The sequence below is a fragment of the Bos javanicus genome, chromosome 21 (assembly GCF_032452875.1).
Source record: "Bos javanicus breed banteng chromosome 21, ARS-OSU_banteng_1.0, whole genome shotgun sequence".
NCBI lineage: Eukaryota > Metazoa > Chordata > Mammalia > Artiodactyla > Bovidae > Bos > Bos javanicus.
The window spans coordinates 4,661,435-4,684,462 of NC_083888.1; the positions used below are offsets into that span (position 1 = coordinate 4,661,435).

Consider the following 23,028-nt stretch of genomic DNA (forward strand, 5'->3'; position numbering starts at 1 on the left):
AAAAGAAAAGCTAGTATCAGGGAGGGAGAAATTTCACCTTCCACCTCCCCTGAGTTCTTGTGGCTGAACTAATAATAAAATTGACACCCCCCCCAAAAAAAACCCACAAATTTTAATTCATGCTCATGGAGGTCTCATAGAAATGGAACTTAAGAAGTAACTGAAATAGGCAGCTTTTATATTTTTTAGACAAAGAAATTATAAATTTTTGAGTAATTAATCAGACAAAGAAACAGGTTTTGAGTGTTTAATTGGTAAGGTATCTAAACAGAGTTTGGGGCTTGGGTAAATGAAAGAAATAACAAGGTTAATTTATTTAGGATTTTCAGCTAGAATTTCCTATCTTTGGTGGTAAAGGTGTCTTTCTGTCCCCAATGCAGGACAGGCAACTTTCATGTCAGAGATTGGTTTGCTGCTTTCAGAGAGACAGAAAGGAGGGTCAGAGTGTCCTTTTGTGTTGACCATTTCTTATTTTAATTCAAAGTAAACAGTTGAGGCACATTTGGGGGAGGCCCCCCTTGTGCCCCAAAACTAGCAAGCCCTCAGTTTGGGGAATCAAATAGACAAACTTGGCTAAGAATTCACCATAGCTCCCGATCCTTACTGTCATAAGTAAAATGATAGTATACATTTCAAAAGCTTTTTATTTCTTCTGTAATAAAACTACAGACAAAAGGAGTAAAAACCATGCTTTGGTTTTGTTCTAAATCTCCCTTCAAAAGACTCTGAGGGTGTGAATGTAGTGCTGCTGATTCCTAGAATATCACTGGGTGGTTAATCTTATGGTGCAAGTTGGATCTCATTTGATGAGGGAAGGTGAGACTGGAGTAGACAGAACTGCTGTACTAAGATGCCCCTCCCACTCCCTTCCTGGTACAGAGTTTCTTTTTCTTCTTTCCATTTTTATTATACTGAAGGCCAGGATGTTTTCTAGGGAATTAATCTTCAAAGTAATACCTGGATTGAACAGACTGATATTGTTTGTTTTATAAAGACATTTGTCTGACTGAAAGGGAACAGCTATTTATTTAAGACTGATGTTTATATCATTCTTTGTATAAGTGAAAGAACCACTGGCGAAAATACATCTGTGCATCTACTTTTCCATATAAAGGGTGGCCTTTGGCATTGCATCTGCTATTTGAAGTGCCATTATCAATCTGTGCCTTCAATTCATAAACCATTCAATGGTTTAAAGAAGAGGGGTAATTTGTAATGAATAGGAAGACAGCAAAAGAATTAGTTATTTTTAACAAGGAAAATGCTTAGAATAGAATGTTTGGGGAAATAATTGTATGAAATCTGATATGACCTTTGATGTGCTTGTTGGGATGTAATTGTGAAGTGGAATCAAATTTAACAAAATCATAATAATGGTTTTGCTTTCATCTCTGAAAAGTTTTTCTTTTCATTCTAAATTATTTATGCATATTCCATATATTTTAAAATATTACTATTTTTGAAAACTTTAAAATAGCAGGAAAAACATATAAAAGAATAAATCTTCCTCCATCAAATGTTAATATCATGCTAAATGTGTCTTTAAAGTTTTTTGACATAAAATATATTCTTTTTCATGTAATAGATTTGCTGTTGATTGAAAACACCCTCAAAAGTAGACAAAAGTACAGAGGACCACCACTGCCAGCCACATGAGAATCCAGTCCATTTACCAGCAGGCCACCACCAGCAATGTGACACCGTGAGCCCCTCAGCCAGCTGTGTCAGATTCTGGCCCCCCTCCGCAGTGTGCCAACACCAGCTGTAGGACCATAAGTGCTTTGCAACCAGAGTTTTCAGGATCTAGCTCTGCCCACTAGTGGGCCAGCACTAGCCCTGGGCTCTGAAGATCCAGACTTACAAAGTCTAGGACCACCAGAAGGCTAACAACAGCTCTGAGACACCTTGGATTCCTTAGTCAGCTGCCCCATGAGCCATCCCCACTCACCACAATGCAGAAACAAGTTTTGGTATAGACTGGAACCCACAGCCAGCTGTTTCATGAACCAGTCCTGCCCAGCAGTAGACTGACATTTGATTTGGGACCTCTGGGATCACACTGCATACACAATATATGGCTCTACTCCTTAGTGGGCCACTACTTACCCTGGGACCCCACAGAGCTGCACAACTAGTGGCCTTGGGACCCAGCCCCACTCACCAGTGACTGGCAATCCCTGCACAAGGCAGGTCCTGGCAACCAAACAGACAAGAGGTCAACCATACCTACCAGACCAAGATAAAATACCAGAAGTAGAATTAAGTAAATTCAAGCTAGGCAATCGACCCAATAAAGAGTTCAAGGTAATAACTGTAAAGATCCTCAAAGTAATCGGGAGAATATTCAATTTAAAAAGTGAGAATTTTTAAGTTTTTAACAAAGATAAACTATAAAGAATCCAACAGAGATGAAGAACACTGTAACTGGAAACAAAAAACACACAACAAGGAATCAACAGTAGGTTATATGGTGCAGAGAAACCGGTCAGGGAGCTGAAAGTCAGAATAGTAATGGCTCAGTCGTGCTATCCCATGGACTATACCGTCCGTGCAATTCTCCAGGCCAGAATACTGAAGCGGGTAGCCTTTCCCTTCTCCAGGGGATCTTCCCAACCCAGGGATTGAAGCCAGGTCTCCCACATTGCAGGCAGATTCTTTACCAGCTGAGCCACAAGGGAAGCCCGTAGTGGAAATTACTGAAGCCAAATAGAAAAAAATAAAAAATGAGATCAGGACAGTTTAAGAGAACTGTACTCAGAAATATAAGATACTGATGCTGAAACCTGGCCTCCATACACTGGTACTGGATTAAATCTTGGAAACAGAATTTTGGGTGAAAGTGAAAGTGAAGTCGCTCAGTCGTGTCTGACTTTTTGTGACCCCATGGACACGAGGCTCCTCTGTCTATGGGATTTTCTAGGCAAGAGTACTGGAGTAGGTTGCTTTTTACTTCTCCAGGGAACTTCCCAACCTAGGGATCAAACCCAGGTCTCCCGCATTGTAGACAGACGCTTTACCGTCTGAGCCACCAGGGAAGTCTCAAATAACTTTATTGCTTTGTCAGGCAAAGGAGTCCTTAGCAAGCCAATGCTGTCAAAAGTGTGGCTCCCAACCTGGAGGATGTAGTGAGGAGTTTTATAGTAATGGTTCAAAGTGTAGGCATGATTAGCTTATGGATATACTTCTGTTTGCATTCAGTTCAGTTCTGTTCAGTCACTCAGTTGTGTTCGACTCTTTGCGACCCCATGAATCACAGCACTCCAGGCCTCCCTGTCCATCACCAACTCCCGGAGTTCACTCAGACTCACGTCCATCAAGTCAGTGATGCCATCTATCCATCTCATCCTCTGTCATCCCCTTTTCCTCCTGCCCCCAATCCCTCCCAGCATCAGAGTCTTTTCCAATGAGTCAACTCTTTGCATGAGGTGGCCAAAGTACTGGAGTTTCAGCTTTAGCATCATTCCTTCCAATGAACACCCAGGACTGATCACCTTTAGAATGGACTGGTTGGATCTCCTTGCAGTCCATGGGACTCTCAAGAGTCTTCTCTTAACACCACAGTTCAAAAGCACCAATTCTTCAGTGCTCAACTTTCATCACAGTCCAACTCTCACATCCATACAAGACCACTGGAAAAACCATAGCCGTGACTAGACAGACCTTCGTTGGCAAAGTAATGTCTCTGCTTTTCAATATTCTATCTAGGTTGGTCATAACTTTTCTTCCAAGGAGTAAGTGCCTTTTAATTTCATGGCTGCAGTCACCATCTGCAGTGATTTTAGAGCCCCAAAAACTAAAGTCTGACACTGTTTCTCCATCTATTTCCCATGAAGTGATGGGACAAGATGCCATGATCTTCATTTTCTGAATGTTGAGCTTTAAGCCAACTTTTTCACTCTCTTCTTTCACTTTCATCAAGAGGCTTTTTAGTTCCTTTTCACTTTCTGCCATAAGGGTGGTGTCATCTGCATATCTTAGGTTATTGATATTTCTATTGGCAATCTTGATTCCAGCTTGTGTTTCTTCCAGCCCAGCGTTTCTCATGATGTACTCTGCATAGAAGTTAAATAAGCAGGGTGACAATATACAGCCTTGACGTACTCCTTTTCCTATTTGGAACCAGTCTGTTGTTCCATGTCCAGTTCTAACTGTTGCTTCCTGACCTGCATGTAGGTTTCTCAAGAGGGAGGTCAGGTGGTCTGGTATTCCCATCTCTTTCAGAATTTTCCACAGTTTATTGGGATCCACATAGTCAAAGGCTTTGGCATAGTCAATTGTGGTGAGGTAATGGGGAGTCAGCATCATCAACTTTTTGTTTCCAAACAGTCTGGAGTCTATGCACTTTGGGCAGCAAACAGTTAATTTATTCCACCTGGTGGTAGTTTCCATATCTATAATCCATCTCAAAGGACATGGCTCAGAATATTATCTCTAGTCCTCAAGGAAGAATTAAAATCCTTGACTTTGTTTAATGGATAAAGTAGTAGTATTTTGTCTTGCTTGACTGTTTTCCTTTCTTTCTGCATTTTTTCACTCTTCTGATTAAGTTTATTCTTTATTCAAAGTTTTGTGGTTTTTTCTACAGACAAAAGGCAAGTGGAGGATATGGCTGAGAGTTTATTCTTGGAAGGTTTTATAGGGGCCTGCTCTGTAACAATTCTGATGAAAGAAATTCAAATGGAGCAGATAGAAAAATAGAATGTGTTCATGGAGTGAAAGATTTAATGTTGTTAGAAATACCGTATCACCCAAGGTGATCTACAGATTCAGTGAAACCCCTATCAAAGCACCCATACTCGAACAAAGGCTTCTTACATTTATATGGAAACACAAGGACCCTAAAGAGTCAAAACAGTCCTGAGGAAGAAGAACAAAGCTGGAGGTATTGAACTCCCAATTTCAAAGTATTCTACAAAGCAACAGTCATCAAAACAGTACAGTTCTGGCCCAGAAACGGTCACATAGATCAGTGAAACAGATAAGAGAGCCCAGACGTTAACTGCCACTTATATGACAATTAATCCATGATAAAGGACACAAGAATATACATTAGGGAAAAGACAGTATCTTCAACAAATGATGTTAGGAAATTTGGACAGCTGTACAAAAAAGATTCTAACTGGACCACTCTCTGACACTATTCACAAAAATAAACTCAAAATTGTTTAATAGTTAAATATAAAACTATAAACATAAATATAGAACCTCACCCACAGTGAAACAGGGTTCCCTTTCCTTTTCTCCACACCTTCTCCAGTATTTATTGTTTGCAGATTTTTTAATGATTGCCATCCTGACCAGAGTCAGATGATACTTTGTTGTAGTTTTGATTTGCATTTCTCTAATAATGAGTGATGCTAATAAAGTAATGCTCAAAATTCTCCAAACCAGGCTTCAGCAATATGTGAACCATGAACTTCCTGATGTTCAAGCTGGTTTTAGAAAAGGCAGAAGAACCAGAGATCAAATTGCCAACATCCACTGGATCATGGAAAAAGCAAGAGAGTTCCAGAAAAACATCTATTTCTGCTTTATTGACTATGCTAAAGCCTTTGACTGTGTGGATCACAATAAACTGTGGAAAATTCTTCAATAGATGGGAATACCAGACCACCTGACCTGCCTCTTGAGAAATCTGTATGCAGGTCAGGAAGCAACAGTTAGAACTGGACATGGAACAACAGACTGGTTCCAAATAGGAAAAAGATTATGTCAAGGCCATATATTATCACCCTGCTTAATTAATTTATATGCAGAGTACGTCATGAGAAACGCTGGGCTGGAAGAAACACAAGCCGGAATCAAGATTGCCGGGAGAAAATCAATCACCTCAGATATGCAGAACACCACCCTTATGGCAGAAAGTGAAGAGGAACTAAAAAGCCTCTTGATGAAAGTGAAAGATAAGAGTGAAAAAGTTGGCTTAAAGCTCAACATTCAGAAAATGAAGATCATGGCATCCTGTCCCATCACTTCATGGGAAACAGATGGAGAAACAGTGGAAACAGTGTCAGACTTTATCTTTTTGGGCTCCAAAATCACTGCAGATGGTGATTGCAGCCATGAAATTAAAAGGCGCTTACTCCTTGGAAGAAAAGTTATGACCAACCTAGATAGAATATTGAAAAGCAGAGACATTACTTTGCCAACAAAGGTCTGTCTAGTCAAGACTATGGTTTTTCCAGTGGTCATGTATGGATGTGAGAGTTGGACTGTGAAGAAGGCTGAGTGCCGAAGAATTGATGCTTTTGACCTGTGGTGTTGGAGAAGACTCTTGAGAGTCCCTTGGACTGCAAGGAGATCCAACCAGTCCATTCTGAAGGAGATCAGCCCTGGGATTTCTTTGGAAGGAATGAATCTGAAGCTCAAACTCCAGTACTTTGGCCACCTCATGCGAAGAGTTGACTCATTGGAAAAGACTCTGATACTGGGAGGGATTGGGGGCAGGAGGAAAAGGGGACGACAGAGGATGAGATGGCTGGATGGCATCACTGATTTGATGGACGTGAGTCTGAGTGAACTCCGGGAGTTGGTGATGGACAGGGAGGCCTGGCGTGCTGCAATTCATGGGGTCACAAAGAGTCAGACAGGACTGAGTGACTGAACTGAACTGAACTGAATAATGAGTGATGTTTAGCATCTTTTTTTTTGTGTGCTTCTTAGCCATCTGTATGTCTTCATTGGAGAAGTGTCTGTTTAGGTCTTCTGCCCATTTTATAATTGGGTAGTTTGTTTTCCAGATAATGAGCTGCATAAGCTGCTTGAAACAAGCTAGATGCTCATCTTCAGGGGAATAGATAAAGAAGTTGTGGAATGGATTATTAGTTATAGAAAGGAATGAAATTGAGTAAGTTCTAGTGAGGTGGATGAACCTAGAATCTGTAATACAAAGCAAAGTAAGTCAGAAAGAGTAAAACAAATACCATGTAATTAACACATATATATGGAATCTAGAAAAATGGTACTGACGAACCTATTTGCAGGGCAGGAATAGAGGCACAGACATAGAGAACAGACTTGTGGACACAGCAGGAGAAGAGATTTGGATGAAGTGAGAGAGTATTGACATGTATCCGCTACCATGTGAAGCTACTGTGTAAAACAGGGAGCTCAGTTAGGTGCTCTGTGATGACTTAGAAGGGTGGGATGAGGGAGTGGGGGGAGGCTTAAGAGAAAGAGGTTATATGTATACTTATAGCTGATTCATGTTGTACCGCAGAAATTAACACAGAATTATAAAGCCATTATCCTCCAATTAAAAAAGGTTAATTTCAATGACTTAAAATTTGTCTGGGTCAAAGGATGCAGATCTATGTTTGTAAGATGAATAGTGCTGGGGATCTTATGTACAGCGTGGTGATTATAGTTAACACTATATTATAAACCTGAAACAGTAGATCTTAAAAAGAAAAAACAAATGGCAATTATGTTGCATGATGATACTTTTGGTTCAAGCTAAAGTGATAATCATTTTATAATGTACACATATATCAATCAACACATGTACACCTTCAACTTACTAAGTCCTATGTCAATCATATTTCAATAAAGCTGGAATTTTTTTGTCAAAAAGATTTTTTTAAAAAAGAGCAGAGGGTCTGAATAGACATTTTTCCAAAAAAGACTTACAGATACCCAACAGGTACGTGAAAATACACCTCATCATCACTAATCATCAGGGAAATGCAAGTCAAAACCTCACATCCATCAGAATGACTATTAACAAGAAGACAATAAATAATAGGTGTTGGTGAGGATGTAGAGAAAACATAGAAATGTACATGTGTTTTATAACAATTTTATATTATCAATGCTATTTTCAAAGTTAATAAGTGTATTTTTGTTCCTAGATTCTAATAGAATAAAGGAAATTAAAGAGGAAACACATAAATTACAACTTCAAAAAGATGTTTTTTCATTAACAAATATGTTACTTCCTAAAGGTTCCCCTAAAGTTAAGAAAACCTTTATAGACTTTACAGTTAGAATAATTATTTGCTATATGGTCCAATTTTAGATAGAATTAAAAGTCTTGACACTATAGATGAGTTGGTGGCCATATCCTCGAGCTGGAGATAGTCAGAGATGCACCAACAGCTGAACAAGTTGGGATTATTACTTGTTGCAGTGAGGGAGAACACACACTGTGAGAACCATGGGGCATCTTAGTACAGGGAGATCAAGGAACAGATCTTGGGAGTAGAGTGTGGCTCTGATTTTGGTTGCTGCCACATGCCTATCTGTTCAGTTCAGTTCAGTTCAGTCGCTCAGTCGTGTCCGACTCTTCGAGACCCCATGAATCGCAGCACGCCAGGCCTCCCTGTCCATCACCAACTCCCGGAGTTCACTGAGACTCACGTCCATGGAGTCGGTGATGCCATCCAGCCATCTCATCCTCTGTCGTCCCCTTCTCCTCCTGCCTTATCTGTTAGTGTCAAGTCAATACCCAGCAGTAAAGAGCTTTGGCCAGTAGTGCTAGGTCAGGTCCCAGATATGAGAGACTGTTTCTCTTTCTCAGAGACAGTATTATTTGAATGTATTCTCTCTTTGATATCATACATGGCTACTTATTACATACATTGTGATTTTTTTACACTGTTAGATTCTGTAAATTTTAGTGTATATACTTGTATGGTATTTTCCAAAGTTGTTTTGCATTTGTTCTATGTTAAAGTGGTTTCAATGGTTTCCAGGCTTCCAGGTGATATTCCCTTACTCCTTGAGCTCTTAATTTGAGCCAATACTTAATTGGGTGGATTTTATTTTAAAGTTATTTCTTCCATGAAAGATCAATGAATGTTGTATTCCCTGATTTTTTTCATGTTTCAGAATGTCTACTAATGCCTTTATTCTTTAATTGTATCTTGCCTGAGTCACCGTTTCTTTCCTTCAGAAATTTGTAGACATAGTTCTATTGTCTTCTCGCATTGACTGCTGTTTTAGAGAAATCTAAGGCCAACCCACTCCAGTACTCTTCCCTGGAGAATCCCAAGGACGGAGGAGTCTGGTGGCCTGCAGTCCATGGGGTTACCAAGAGTCAGACACGACTGAGCAACTTCACTTTTCACTTTCATGCATTGGAGAAGGAAATGGCAACCCACTCCAGTGTTCTTGCCTGGAGAATCCCAGGGATTGGGAGCCTGGTAGGCTGCCATCTGTGGGGTCACACAGAGTCAGACACAACTGAAGCAACTTAGCAACAGCAAGGCCAATATAATGCTTTCACCTTGGAAGCATACATCATATCTGAAAGAAGAAAGCTTTACAATTTTCATTTTCCATTTTCACATGACTTGCCTACTAATTAATATTATAAACACGTGTACACCTGTGGTAGATGCATGTTGATGTATGCCAAATCCAATACAATATTGTAAAGTAAAAAATAATAATAATAATTTTTAAAAAATAAAAAAATAAACACCATTTTTTGATTAAAAAAAAAAAACTGCTGCTAAGTCACTTCAGTCATGTCCGACTCTGTGTGACCCCATAGACAGCAGCCCACCAGGCTCCCCCATCCCTGGGATTCTCCAAGCAAGAATACTGGAGTGGGTTGCCATTTACTTCTCCAATTCATGAAAGTGAAAAGTGAAGGTGAAGTCGCTCAGTCGTATCTGACTCTTAGCGGCCGCATGGACTGCAGCCTACCAGGCTCCTCCGTCCATGGGATTTTCCAGGCAAGAGTACTGGAGTGGGGTGCCATTGCCTTCTCTGTAAAAAAAAAAAAAAAACTAGATAAAAAATAAATTTCATCATATAGTCCAGTGTTTTTACCACAAAATTCACCCTTTTATTTTTAAAAAAATTGTGTTGAACTATAGCTGATTCACAATATCATCAGTTCCTGTTGTACAGTAAAGTGATTGTTATAAGTATGCATACTCTTTAAAATTCACCCTTTTAATGTATACAATTTAGTGGGTTGTTTTTAGTTTTTTGTATATTCACAAAGTTGTGTAACCATTATCATGTAAAATTCTAGAATATTTCCATCACCCCCAAAAGAAGTTCTCTAACCATTAGTAGCTACACACATTCCCCCCTCCATCCGCTCTCTGTAACCCACTAACCTACCTCTGTCTCTATGAGTCGCTTATTCCAGACATTACACGTAAATGGACTCATACAAAATGTGGTCTTTTGTGTCTGACTTCTTTTGCTTAGCACAAAGTTTTCAAGGTTCACCCATGTTGTGGCAGAATGAATCACAGTATTTCATTCATTTTTATGGTTATGTTATTGATTTCTATTTCACAGTATGAATATACAGTATTTTCTTTATTCATCAGTTGAGAGGTATTTGGGTTGTTTCCAACTTGGAGCTATGATAAAAAATGCTACTATGAAAATGTAATAAGTAAATATGAAATATTTACATAAAGTTTGGAGGGTTAAGTAGAGTGATGTGGTACGTGGAAGTACATACATGCACATGTTTTCATCTGTCCATCAAGTCTGTGTCTTCCAGGCACATTTAATCCATTTACATTTAAGATAATTATTAATATGCGTGATCCTGGACCATTTTCTTAATTGTTCTGTGTTTATTTTGTTTAGGTCTTTCCCTTCTCTTGTGTTTCCTTCCTAGGGAAGTTCCTTTAGCATTTATTATAAAGCTGGTTAGGTGGTGTTGAATTCTCCTGACGTTTGCCTGTCTTGAAATCTTTTGATTTACCATCAAATCTGAATGAGGTTCTTGTTGGGTATAGTATTCTTGGTTTCAGGTTCTTCCCTTTTCATCACTTTAAATATATTATGCTATTCCTTCTGGCTTGTAGAGCTTCTTCTGAGAAGTCAGCTTATAACATTATGGGAGTTACCTTGCATGTTATTTGTCCTTTTCTCCTTGTTACTTTTAGTATCTTATCTTTGTCTTCAGTTTTCTGTGGTTTGATTACTGTATGTCTCCTTGTGCTCCTCCTTGGGATTATCCTGCCTGGGACTCTCAGTGCTTTCTGGACATGGTTGAGTATTTCCTTTCCCCTTTAGGGAAGTTTCCATCTATTATCTCTTCAAATATTTTCTCAGGTCCTTTCTCTCTCTGTTCTTCTTCTGGGGCCCATATAATGAAACTGTTGGTGTGTTTAATGTTGTCTCAGAGGTCTCTTAGGCTGTCTTCACTTTTTTCATTCTTTTCTTCTATATTCTGTTTTGCAGCAATAATTTCCACCATTCTGTCTTCCAGACCACTTACTCATTTTTCTGCCTCAGTTATTCTGCTATTGATTCCTTCTAGTGTTTTATTCACCTTTGTTTGTCTGTTCTTTAGTTCTTCTAGGTCTTTGGTAAATATTTCTTGCATCTTCTCCATTCTTTTTCCGAGATCCTGATCCTGAACCATCTTCACTATCATTATTCTGAATTATTTTCTGGAAGGTTGACTATCTCCACTTCAATTAGTTGATTTTCTGATGTTTATCTTATCCCTTCATCTGGGACATAACTCTCTGCTTTATCCTTCTGATTAACTTTCTGTGATATGGTTTTCAGTTTAGTCACTGCAGGATCTTCTTGCTTCTTCTGTCAGCCCCTCTGATGAAGGAGGCTAAGATGCTTGTATAACTTTCCTGATGGGAGGGACTGGTAGTGGGGAAAACTGGGTCTTGCTCTAGTGAGCAGGGCTGTGGTCAGTAAAACTTTAATCCAATTGTCTGCTGATGGGTGGGGTTACACTCCCTCCCTCTTAGTTGTTTGGCCTGATGCCACTTAGCCCTGGGGTCTACCGGCTCTATGGTAGGGTTAATGGTGACTTCTAAGAGGGCTTATGCCAAGGCAATTCCAGAATTCTGCTACTAGTGCACCTACCCTTATGGCGAACCTCTGCAGACACATGTCTCCACAGGAAAGCCTCCAACACTAGTGGGTAGATCTGATTCAGTCTTCTATGGGGTCAATGATTATTTCCCCTGGGTCTTGATGCACACAAGATTTAGTTTGTGCCCTCCAAGAGTGGAGTCTCTGTTTCCCAAAGTCTTACAGAATTCTTGTAATCAAATCCCATTGGCCTTCAAAATCAGATTTCCTGGGAATTCCCAATCCCTATGCCAGATCCCTAGGCTGGGAAGCCAGACATGGGACTCAGAACTTTCACAATAGTAGGAGAATTTCTTTGATATTCTTGTATGGGTTGTGGGTCACCCACCCAGCAGAAATAGGATTTGATTTTATCGTGACTGCACTTCCTACCATCTCATGTGGCTTTTTCCTTGTATTTGGACATAGGTTATCTTTTTTTGGTGGGTTCCAATGCCCTCCTATCAATGGTTGTTCAACAGCTAGTTGCAATTTTGGTGCTCTCATGGGAGAAGATGAGTACACATTTTTCTACTCTGCCATCTCGAACCCCATACTTTAAAACACAGCTGACATGTGCTGACAGCCTCCTTCTGGTAGCCCTTGTTCTGAGGGATTTACATTTATTAACTTAGTTAATCCTATTGCCATTGCCAGTATTGTTGGCAATCTGTTTCACAGATGAGGAAGATGAGCACACAAAAAAATGAACCAGCTGGGCTGAAACCCAGACAGTACAGTTTCTATAGCTGTGCTTTTAAATACTGCACTGTATTGCTTCTGTACAAAATAGGAATTCTAATGATGGATGAGAAAATATGCTTATCAGTCATTCTGATAAGCACAGGGAATAAAAACTATTGTATTTGAGCCTATAAAGCTCATCAGAAAGTTGGCAGGTGCTTAAAATATGACCCAAAGAGAGAGCTCACTGAAATCCCTTCCTTTGCAATATTTTGCTTAACATACTAGTCCATTTGGCTTTAGTTTAAAACAGCAACTGGAATTTTATTCTTTTATTGGCTGGTGTCTCTAGTAATCATCTGCTATGACTAATGTCTCTTGCTAAGTATTGGGAATGAAATAGTGAGTGACAGAAACACAAGTCCAGCTCTCATGGAGTTTATAGTCTTGTAGGAAAGATAGATATTAATCAGCAGTGTCGCAGAGAAGTATGAAATCACAACTGTGATGAATAGAGGTCAAATGGTCACAATTCTCTGTAAGCAGACAGGAACAGGAGAGCATGACCTACACCCAGTGATCAGGAAGGCAAACTTGAAACTGAGAACTAAAGGACAATGTGGTACTCAACAGGCAAAGGGTGGTACTCAACAGGCAATGTGGTACTCAACAGGCAAAATTTGATGAGAAGAAGGTGACTCTAAGCTGCCAGGCTGTTGAATGGAACACAGTATGTCTCTACTACTGAAAGAGGGTCCAGTGTCTGGAAAACACAGTGCAAATACTCACAGAAGATATAAACTTAGAGAAGCAAGCATACTTCTTTCTGTATGAGAAATATGCCTTAAATATCAGCTGACTTGAACTTATCAAATAGTAAATACAAAAACAAAAGATGGGGATAAATTCAGGGAATTGGTGAGACAATGATTGAAGGACAAAGAAGATAAATTTGGGATAGTGAAACAACCCAGAGATGGGTAAGGATGGAAGACCCTATACCCCCAGGTTAGTGGAACTAAGAAGGGAGTTTGTGAGTAGTTTCTTGAAAGTCCAATTCATAGCAGCCTTATAGAAGCTAGTGGGTTCTACATCCCTGGGAAACAGGCCAAAATAGACAAGAAGAGGGAAAAATACCTTAGTTTCTTCCATTCTCTGCTCTGCCAGATACCTTTCCCATTAGCAACATTTAATCCACTCACCGAGGAGCTGGTGATATAGCCACAGCTGTCAGCATCCATGAGGCACAGAGTAAGGCAGGGAAGGGACAGGGATAGATCTATGTACAGAAGTTCAGGGCCAGCACAGACATAACATAATGTGCACTGAATAAAGGCGCTCTTAAAATTTCTACTCCCTAAAACCTGCCTTATCTGTTAAGGCTCATCTTTCAACTTGAAATCCTAAAAATCTACCTACCTTACTCCACGATCTCACTTATTTTTATTTCATATATGTTCACTCTAATATCAAATTAGGGTTTTTATTGTTGTTCAGTCACTAAGTCATGTTTGACTCTTTGTGACCACATGAACTGCAGCATGCCAGGGTTCCATGTTCTTCACTATCTCCCTGAGTTTGCTCAAACACATGCCATTGATTCAGTGATGCCATCCAGTCATCTCATCCTCTGTCATTCCCTTCTCCTTCTTGCCCTCAATCTTTCCCAACATCAGTGCTTTTCCAATAAGTCAGTTCTTCACATCAGGTGGACGAAGTATTGGAGCTTCATCTTAAGTATCAGTCCATCCAATGAATATTCAGGGTTGATTTCCATTAGGATTGACTGGTTTGATCTCCTTGCTGTCCAAGGGACTCTCAAAGGTCTTCTCCAGCAGCACATTTCTGAAACATTAATTCAGCCCTCAGTCTTCTTTGTGGTCCAACTCTCAGATCCATACATGACTACTGGAAAGCCCATAGCTTTGACTATAGAGATTTTGTCAACAAAGTGATGTCTCTGCTTTTTAATACAACGTCTAGATTTTCTACAGCTTTTCTTCCAAAGAGCAAGCATTTTTAAAATTTTGTGACTGCAGTCACTGTCTTCAGCGAGTTTGGAGGCCAAGAAAGTGAAATCTGACACTGTTTCCACTTTTCCCCCATCTATTTGCCATGAAGTGATGGGAATGGATGCCATGATCTTCGTTTCTTGAATGTTGAGTTTTAACATTCACTTTTTCACTCTCCTCTTTCACACTCATCAAGAGGCTCTTTAGTTCCTCTTCACTTTCTGCCATTAGAGTGGTATAATATGCATATCTGAGGTTGTTGATATTTCTCCCGGCAGTCTTGATTCCAGCTTATGAGTCATCCAGCCCAGCATTTCATGTGATATACTCTGCATATAATTTAAATGAGCAGGGTGACAATGTACAGTCTTGATATAGTCCTTTCCCAATTTTGAACCAGTCCATTGTTCCATGCCCAGTTCTAACTATTGCTTAATTTGTCCTGCATACAGGTTTCTCATGAGACAAGTAAGGTGGTGTGGTATTTCCACTTCTTCAAGAATATTCCACAGTTTTTTGTGATACACACAGTCAAAGGATTTAGCATAGCCAATGAAGCAGAAGATGTTTTCTTGGAACTCTCTTGCTTTTTCTATGATCCAGCAGATGTTGGTAATTTGATCTCTGGTTCCTCTTCCTTTTCTAAATCAAGTGCATCGATTTAGAAATGCACTAAATTTCTAAATCGGTAGTACACAAATTGGACTACTGATTTCAGTTTGTGTACTACTGAAGTCAAGCTTGAAGGATTTTGAGCATAATTTTGCTAGCATTTGAAATTATTGAAACTGAATGGTAGTTTGAACATTCTTTGCTATTGCATTTCTTTGGGATTGGAATGAAAACTGACCATTTCCAGTCCTGTGGCCACTGCTGAGTTTTCCAAATTTACTAGCATATTGAGTACAGCACTTTAACAGTATCATCTTTTGAATGTGAAATAGCTCAGCTGGAATTCCATCACCTCCACCAGCTTTGTTCATAGCAATGCTTCCTAAGGCCCACTTGACTTCACACTCCAGGATGTCTGGCTCTAGGTGAGTGACCACACCATTGTGGTTATCTGGGTCACTAAGACCTTTTTGTACAGTTCTTCTGTGTATTCTTGCCACCTCTTAATCTCTTCTGCTTCTGTTAGGTCCTTGCCATTTTTGTCCTTTATTGTGTCCATCTTTCATGAAATGTTCCACTGGTATCTCCAATTTTCTTAAAGAGATCTCTAGTCTTTCTCATTCTATTGTTTTCCTCTGTTTCATTGCATTGTACACTTAACAAGGCTTTCTTATCTCTCTTTGCTCTTCTCTGAAGCTCTGCACTCAGTGGGGTATATCTTTCCCTTTCTCCTTTGCTTTTTGCTTCTCTTCTTTTCTCAGTTATTTGTAAGGTATCCTCAGACAACCACTCCACCTTCTTGCATTTTTTTTTCCTTGAAGATTGTTTTGATCATGACCTCCTGTACAATGTCACAAACCTTCACCCACGTTCTTCAGGCACTCTCTCTACCAGATCTAGTTCTTTGAATCTATTTGTCACTTCCACTGTATAATCATAAGGGATTTGATTTGACTCATACCTAAATGACCTAGTGGTTTCCCCTGTACTGTACTGTGCTTAGTCGTTCAGTCATGTCCAACTCTTTGTGACCCCAAGCACTGTAGCCCACCAGAATCCTCTGTCCATGGGGGATTCTCCAGGCAAGAATACTGGAGTGGCTTGCCATGTCCTCCTCCAGGGGATCTTCCCAGCCCAGGGATCAAACCCAGGTCTTTTGCATTACAGGTGGATTCTTTGCCATCGGACCACCACGAAAGCCCAATAGTAGCCCAATTTCCCTAATTTCTTCAGTTTGAGCCTGAATTTTGCAATAAAGAGCTGATGATTTGAACCACAGTCAGCTCAAGGTCTTGTTTTTGCTGACTGTATAGAGCTTATCCACCTTCAGCTGCAAAGACTATAATAAGATTTCAGTATTAACCATCTAGCGATGCCCATGTGTAGAGTCATCTATTGTGTTGGAAGAGGGTGTTTTCTATGACCAATTTGTTCTCTTGGCAAAGCTCTGTTAGCCTTTGTCCTGCTTCATTTTGTATTTCAAGGTCAAGCTTGCCTTTTTCTCCAGGTATCTCTTGACTTCCTACTTTTGCATTCCAGGCCCCTATGATGAAAAAAAGTGTTTTTGTTTTTTTTTTTCTTTTGTTTTGTTTTGGTTCTAGGAGGTCTTGTAGGTCTTCACAGAATCATTCAACTTCATTTTCTTCAGCGTTAGTGGTTGGGGCATAGACTTGGATTACTGTGATGTTGAATGATTTGCCTTGGAAATGAACTGAGATCATTCTGTCATTTTGAGATTGCAACTAAGTACTGCATTTTGAACTCTTTTGTTGACAATGAGAGCTCCATTCCTTCTAAGGGATCCTTGCCACAGAATCTAAATTAAATTCACCCATTTCTGTCCATTTTAGTTCACTGATTGCTAAAATTTTAATGTTCACTCTTGCCATCTCCTGTTTGATCACATGTAGTTTATCTTTATTCATGGACCTCATGTTCCAGGTTCTTATGCAGTAGTGTTCTTTACAGCATCGGACTTCACCACAAGACACACTCACAACTGGGCATCATTTCTACTTTGGGTCAGCTGCTTCATTCTTTCTGTAGCTATTTCTATGCACTTTCCCAGTAATATATTGGACATCTACTGACCTGCAGAGCTTATTTTTCAGTGTTATATCTTTTTGCCTTTTCACTGGAGAAGAGAATGGCAAACACTTCAGTATTCTTGCCTTGAGAACCCCATGAACATTATGAAAAGGCAAGTTAGGGAAGTGGACTGCAAAATCTACGGTACCACATGTAATATGATAATCTTTGTTAAAAATATCACTAAATGTCCATTATTTTTCATAATTTTCAGGCATCCTCTGTTACTTTCAGAAAATTTTAGTAAAAAATTAATATATGAATCTTATAATAAGGGAGAATGGATGAGACAACGACTGGGAGAATAAGGGAGAATGAAAATGTGAAATATGACCTTAGATTTAGCCTGGAGACTATCTGATCAAAAAAGAACCTATTCCATTTCTAAATTTGACATGGGTGGTAGAAGCAGATTAGTAGGTTTGTTCCTAGAGAACAGACATTAATCACAATATTGTGCTGGGAGCAGAGATTCTCTCTGTCAAAGCATGCCTCAGAAACCTACCTGAAATTTTCCTTGCAGAGATTTAGCAACAGAGAGGCTACTCCTCTGTTTAAAAAAAAAAAAAAAAAGTTCATATTAGAGTACAGTTGTTTAACAATGTTGTGTTAGTTTTAGGTGTACAATAAAGTGATTCAGTTATACATATGCATATATCTATCCTTTTTCAAATTATTTTCCAGTTTAGGTTATTACAGAGTATTGTGCAGAACTCCCTGTGCTATACAGTAGGTTCTTGCTGGTTGTCTATTTTAAATAAAATGGAGTTTACATGCCAATCCCAAACTCATTTTCTAAGCCCTTTAGTCTGTTTCTATTTTGTTTTGTTTTGTTTTGTTTTGTTTTTTTTACGGCGAGGCCGGCCGCGCGGGCCCGTCACGCCCCGGAGAGGAACATGGCTGGCCAAACTGCGGGCCTCCGGGCCTCGCCGGGGACGGTCCCGAGCGGTCGGCACGTACGGCGTGCGTGCCCCCGAGCCCAGCCCGCGCCCTGTTTCTATTTTGTACATAAGTTCATTTGTATTTTTTTTTTAGATTCTGCATATAAACAATATCATATGATATTTCTCTTTATCTGTCTGAGATATTTCAACTAGTATAATCTCCAAGTCCATCCATGTTGTTGCAAAAGACAATATTTCATTCTGTTTAATGACTATTAGTAATATTCCATTGCATATATGTACCACATCTTCTTTATCCATTTCTCTGTAGATGGACGTTTAGGTTGGTGATTATAAACAGTGCTTCAAGGAACACAGAGGTGCATGTATCCTTCTGAACCATGTTTTCTCTGGATATATGCCCAGGATTGGGATTGCAGCATTATATGGTAGCTGTAATTTTAGTTTTTTAAGCAATCTAAATTCTCTTATCCATTGAGGCTATACCAATTTACATTCCCACCAACAGTGTAGGAGGGTTACCTTTTCTGTAAAATTTGTAATGAGTTCCTAGAATTAAAGCAGATTGGAGGAGTTATGGCTGTCTTTGAGAAAAACTGCCTTTGGGCAATGGGAGGGGTTAATTCTCTGGCTCTATAATCTGTTGGTTATATACCACCATGCAGTTGAAGTGGAGAGGGTGTCTTTTAATTGCAAACTGATGACCATCTGATTTTTTGACAAGCAGATTTTTTGACAAGGCCATTTTGACTGGTGTGGGGTGACATCCCCACCAGCAGATTTTTTGACAAGGCCATTTTGACTGGTGTGGGGTGACATCCCATTGTGATTTATTTGCAGTTTTTTTATTTGCTCAAAAAATGATATTGAACATTTTTTTTCATATACTTCTTGGCCATCTATATATCTTTTCTGGAGAATGGTGATTTATTCTTCTGCCAATTTTTTGGTCAGGTTATTTGCTTTTTGGATATTAAGCCCTGTGAGTTTGTGAATTTTGTTTTTTGTTTTTTTTTTCAGGTTTTCCTATAAATTTATTTTCATACCAAAAAAATAACATTCAAAGGCAATGTTTTTATTGTATAGTATAAAATAACTTCCACTAAATTAAAAATGGAATTTCTTTGCCATAAGCCACTGATAACTTTTTCATTAAAAAAATTTACAATTTGCAGCACTTGTAGGAAAAAAACACCTGTATAATAATTATATAAATATTCTTGACAGCCCAGTAGCCCATTATGTGTCTTTTTTGGCAATGTCAGCTTTCTAAAGTCAATTAGCTCCTAAATTTGAAAGGCACCTGGTGGCCAACATTCTGCTTATTATTCAAGGCATCCGCTTTAATTTTTTTGCACAGACTTGACAAGTCTGAAAAATCTATTAAGTTAAAAAGAATGGAGAAATATAATTCAGTTGATATTAACAAACAACATTTCTTCCCCTTAGCCGCAAGTTCTCCCCCAGGGGATTTACAAAGTGCACCAGTTAAATATGTCTGTACATTTAAAACATTAAATATGTCAACAGCAAGACAGTTTTAAATATTTTGAATCAAATACTATAGCACAAATATAATTTACAATACTTTGCACAGGAAACATTACATCTGAAATATAACTTTAGATATTATATAAAAATACATATATTCTTCTCTCATTAGAAAAAGTATTTATTTGCAGGTTCCAGCAAGATGTAACAATTCAAAAGAATTTAACCCTTCAGATGGTCATCAGTTTGCAATTAAAAGACACCCTCTCCACTTCAACTGCATGGTGGTATATAACCAACAGATTATAGAGCCAGAGAATTAACCCCTCCCATTGCCCAAAGGCAGTTTTTCTCAAAGACAGCCATAACTCCTCCAATCTGCTTTAATTCTAGGAACTCATTACAAATTTTATGAACCATTATGTAAGAAAACCCTTAGATTTTTATACACCTTGAGTCCAACATCTCCCATTGGCTGTAAATATATTTGCTCCTTACAGAGTCAAAGGGATGGGTAGGGTCTTCTTGTACCCTTTGGGTCATAGCTCTGAGTAGTTTCACATACCTATATACATCTTTCTCGACTTGTTTTGGGAGTTTTCTATACATCCTAGGAAACACGAGAAAACTCTCCCCGACATGGGGCTCAATCTATATCTCGAAATTTAAAAGCCCCAAAGTATGTTGCATCTTGATCTGGATCCAGTAGTGAAGGGTTGGAGACCTCAATGCTTATTTTCTCGCCAGACCGTAGCTTAAAAAATCCTCCCACGTTTATGGAGTAAAAATGGAATTCAGAATTCCCCAACCAGTACTTGGTGCTTCCTCCTTTCATCAGAGTGAGAACTGGGGATTTTGATGCTGGTTTTGGTGACATATACCATCAGCTGAAGATAATTCGCACTGAGGTTTCCTGAAGTCTCATGATGTCGAAAGCAGATGTTGGCGTACAGGTAGTAGAAGCCGTCTTGGTTAACTATCAGTTTCCCATTGCTGAAGGTCGTGTTGGAGATCTTGGCCCAACCTCGGTCATGGTACCAGCAGGACAGAGTCACTTTGTGGGAACCTGATGGGATGTCAGTGGCATTAATCGTGAGATGGGCAAAGGGCTGAATCTCAGGTTTGTTGCCAGATCTAACCATGAACCTTCCACCATGGCTTTTTCTGCTCTAATGTGCTGTGATTTAACAATATGTTGCATTTCCTTCTGCACAGCTGCTTGAAAAGCCTGTTTAATTCTCTTACACGAATCAGGTATTAATTTTGAGTCTTGACTCTCCAGAGTTGTGTCTTGCAAATCCGTGTTTTCATGGAGCTTAAAAATTCTATTAATGCATTGAGTGTCATCTTCTGATATTCTGTTAGGATCCATCTGCGCTCGGAAGTAGAGGAACAGGGCGACGCTGCACACGACCTGGCCCAGCCCCAGCCCCAGGAGGGCCACGAACGTGGACCGGGAGGCGGCGGCGGCCGCGGGGGTTGCGGGCGGCGGCGGGGCGTGCAGCGGGCCCTCGTGCTGGGCGCCCGCGCCGCCCATCTTCTCGGAGCCGCGCAGGTCCTTGGTGTAGTCTCTGCTGGCGCGGCACATGGCGCTCGGCCCCCTCGCTCCGGCGCTCGCCTCCCTCGAGTTTGTGAATTTTGGAGATTTGTTGCTCCCATCATTTGCAAATATTTTCTCCCATTCAGTGTGCCCTTTTCTTATTTTTTTATGGTTTCCTTTGTTATACAAAGCTCTTGAAAATAATTAGGCACCATTTGTTTATTTTTGTTCTTATTTTCTTTACTCTAGGAAATAAATAGAAAGTGATTTTGCTGCAATTTACATCAAAGAGCATTCTGCCTATATTTTCCATTAAGAGTTTTATACTTTCCAGTCTTACATTTACATTTATAATCCATTTTTGAGCTTCTTTTTATGTATGGTATTAAATAATGTTTTGATTTTTACATGTAACTTTAGTTTTCCAAATACCATTTATCGAAGAGAATGTCTTCTGCATTGCATAGCCTTGCTTCCTTTGTCATAGATTAATTAAACCTGGTAGTATGGGATTATTTCTGGGTGTTCAATGCTGTTCCATTGACCTATAGTTCTGTTTTTGTCTCAGCACCATATTTTGATTGATTCTAGCTTTGTAGTATAGTCTGAAGTAAGGGAGCAATATTCCTCTCTCAAGCTCCATTTTTCTTTTTCAAGATTGCTCTGGCTATTCAAGATCTTTGTTTCTCCATACAAATTTTAGGATATTTCGTTCTACTTGTCTGAGAAACACCATTGGTAATTTGATAGAGATTGTGCTGAATCTGTAGATTGCCTGTGTAGTATAGTCATTTTGACAATAATTGATTCTTCCAATTTAAAAGCATGGTATAGCTTTCCATCTGCTTTTGTCATCTTTGATTTCTTTCCTCAGCATCTTATAGTTTTCAGAGTACAGGTTTTTTGTCTCCTTTGATAGGTTTGTTTCTAGGTATTTTATTCTTTTTGAAATAATAGTAAATGATATTTTTTCTTGGACTTCTCTTTTTGAATATTTGTTGTTAGTGTAAGAGATGCAGCAGACTTCTATGTATTAATATTTTATCCAGCAAATTTACTAAATTCACTGATGAGCTCTAGTATTTTTCTGATAGCATTTTTAGGATTTTCTATGTATAGTATCAAGTCATCTGCAAACAGTGATGATTTTAAAACTTCTTTTTCATTTTGATTCGGTTTACTTCTTTTTCTTCTGTGTTTGCTGTGTTTAGGACTTCCCAAACTATGTTAAATAAAAGTAGTGTGAGTGGACATCCTTGTCTTGCTCCTCAAGGGCATAAGTTCCCTCTATGCCCACTTTCTGGAGAGTTTTTATCATAAATGGGTGCTGAATTTTGTCAAAACCTTTTTCTGTATCTATTGAGATGATCATAAGGCTTTTATTTTTCAACATTGATACAGTGTATCACAGTGATTGCTTTGTGGATTTTGAAAAATTCTTACATCCTTGGGATAAATCACACTTGGTCATGTTATATAATCTTTTAAATGTATTATTGGATCTGGTTTGCTAGCATTTTGTTGAGGATTTTTATGTCTATGTTCATCAGTGATATTGGCCTGTAATTTTCACAGGTTTTTTTCCTTAGGTCTCTTTGTTTAATTTTGGTAACAGAGTGATGCTGACCTCATAAAATGAATTTGGGTATGCTCCTTTCTCTGAGTATTTTTGGAATAATTTCAGAAGGATAGATGTTAACTCTTCTTTAAATATTTGATAGACTTTGCCTGTGAAATCATCTCCTCCTGAACTTTTGTTTCTTGGAAGATATTAATCACAGTTTCAATTTCAGTACTTTTGATTGGTCTGCTCTTAGTTTATATTTCTTCCTGGTTCAGTCTTTGAAGATTGTACCTTTCTAAAAATTTGTTCATTTCTTCTATGTTGTCCATTTTATTG

General features: G+C 39.0%; 1 protein-coding gene and 1 pseudogene across 1 annotated transcript in view; one reads left to right on the forward strand and one right to left on the reverse strand.

The window, feature by feature from the left end:
* GABRG3 (gamma-aminobutyric acid type A receptor subunit gamma3) overlaps nt 1-23,028 on the forward strand; it is an 846,425-nt gene that overhangs the window by 746,533 nt on the left and 76,864 nt on the right. The gene's annotated exons all lie outside the window — the stretch shown is intronic.
* On the reverse strand, nt 20,235-21,176 carry LOC133233965 (tumor necrosis factor ligand superfamily member 11-like; annotated as a pseudogene).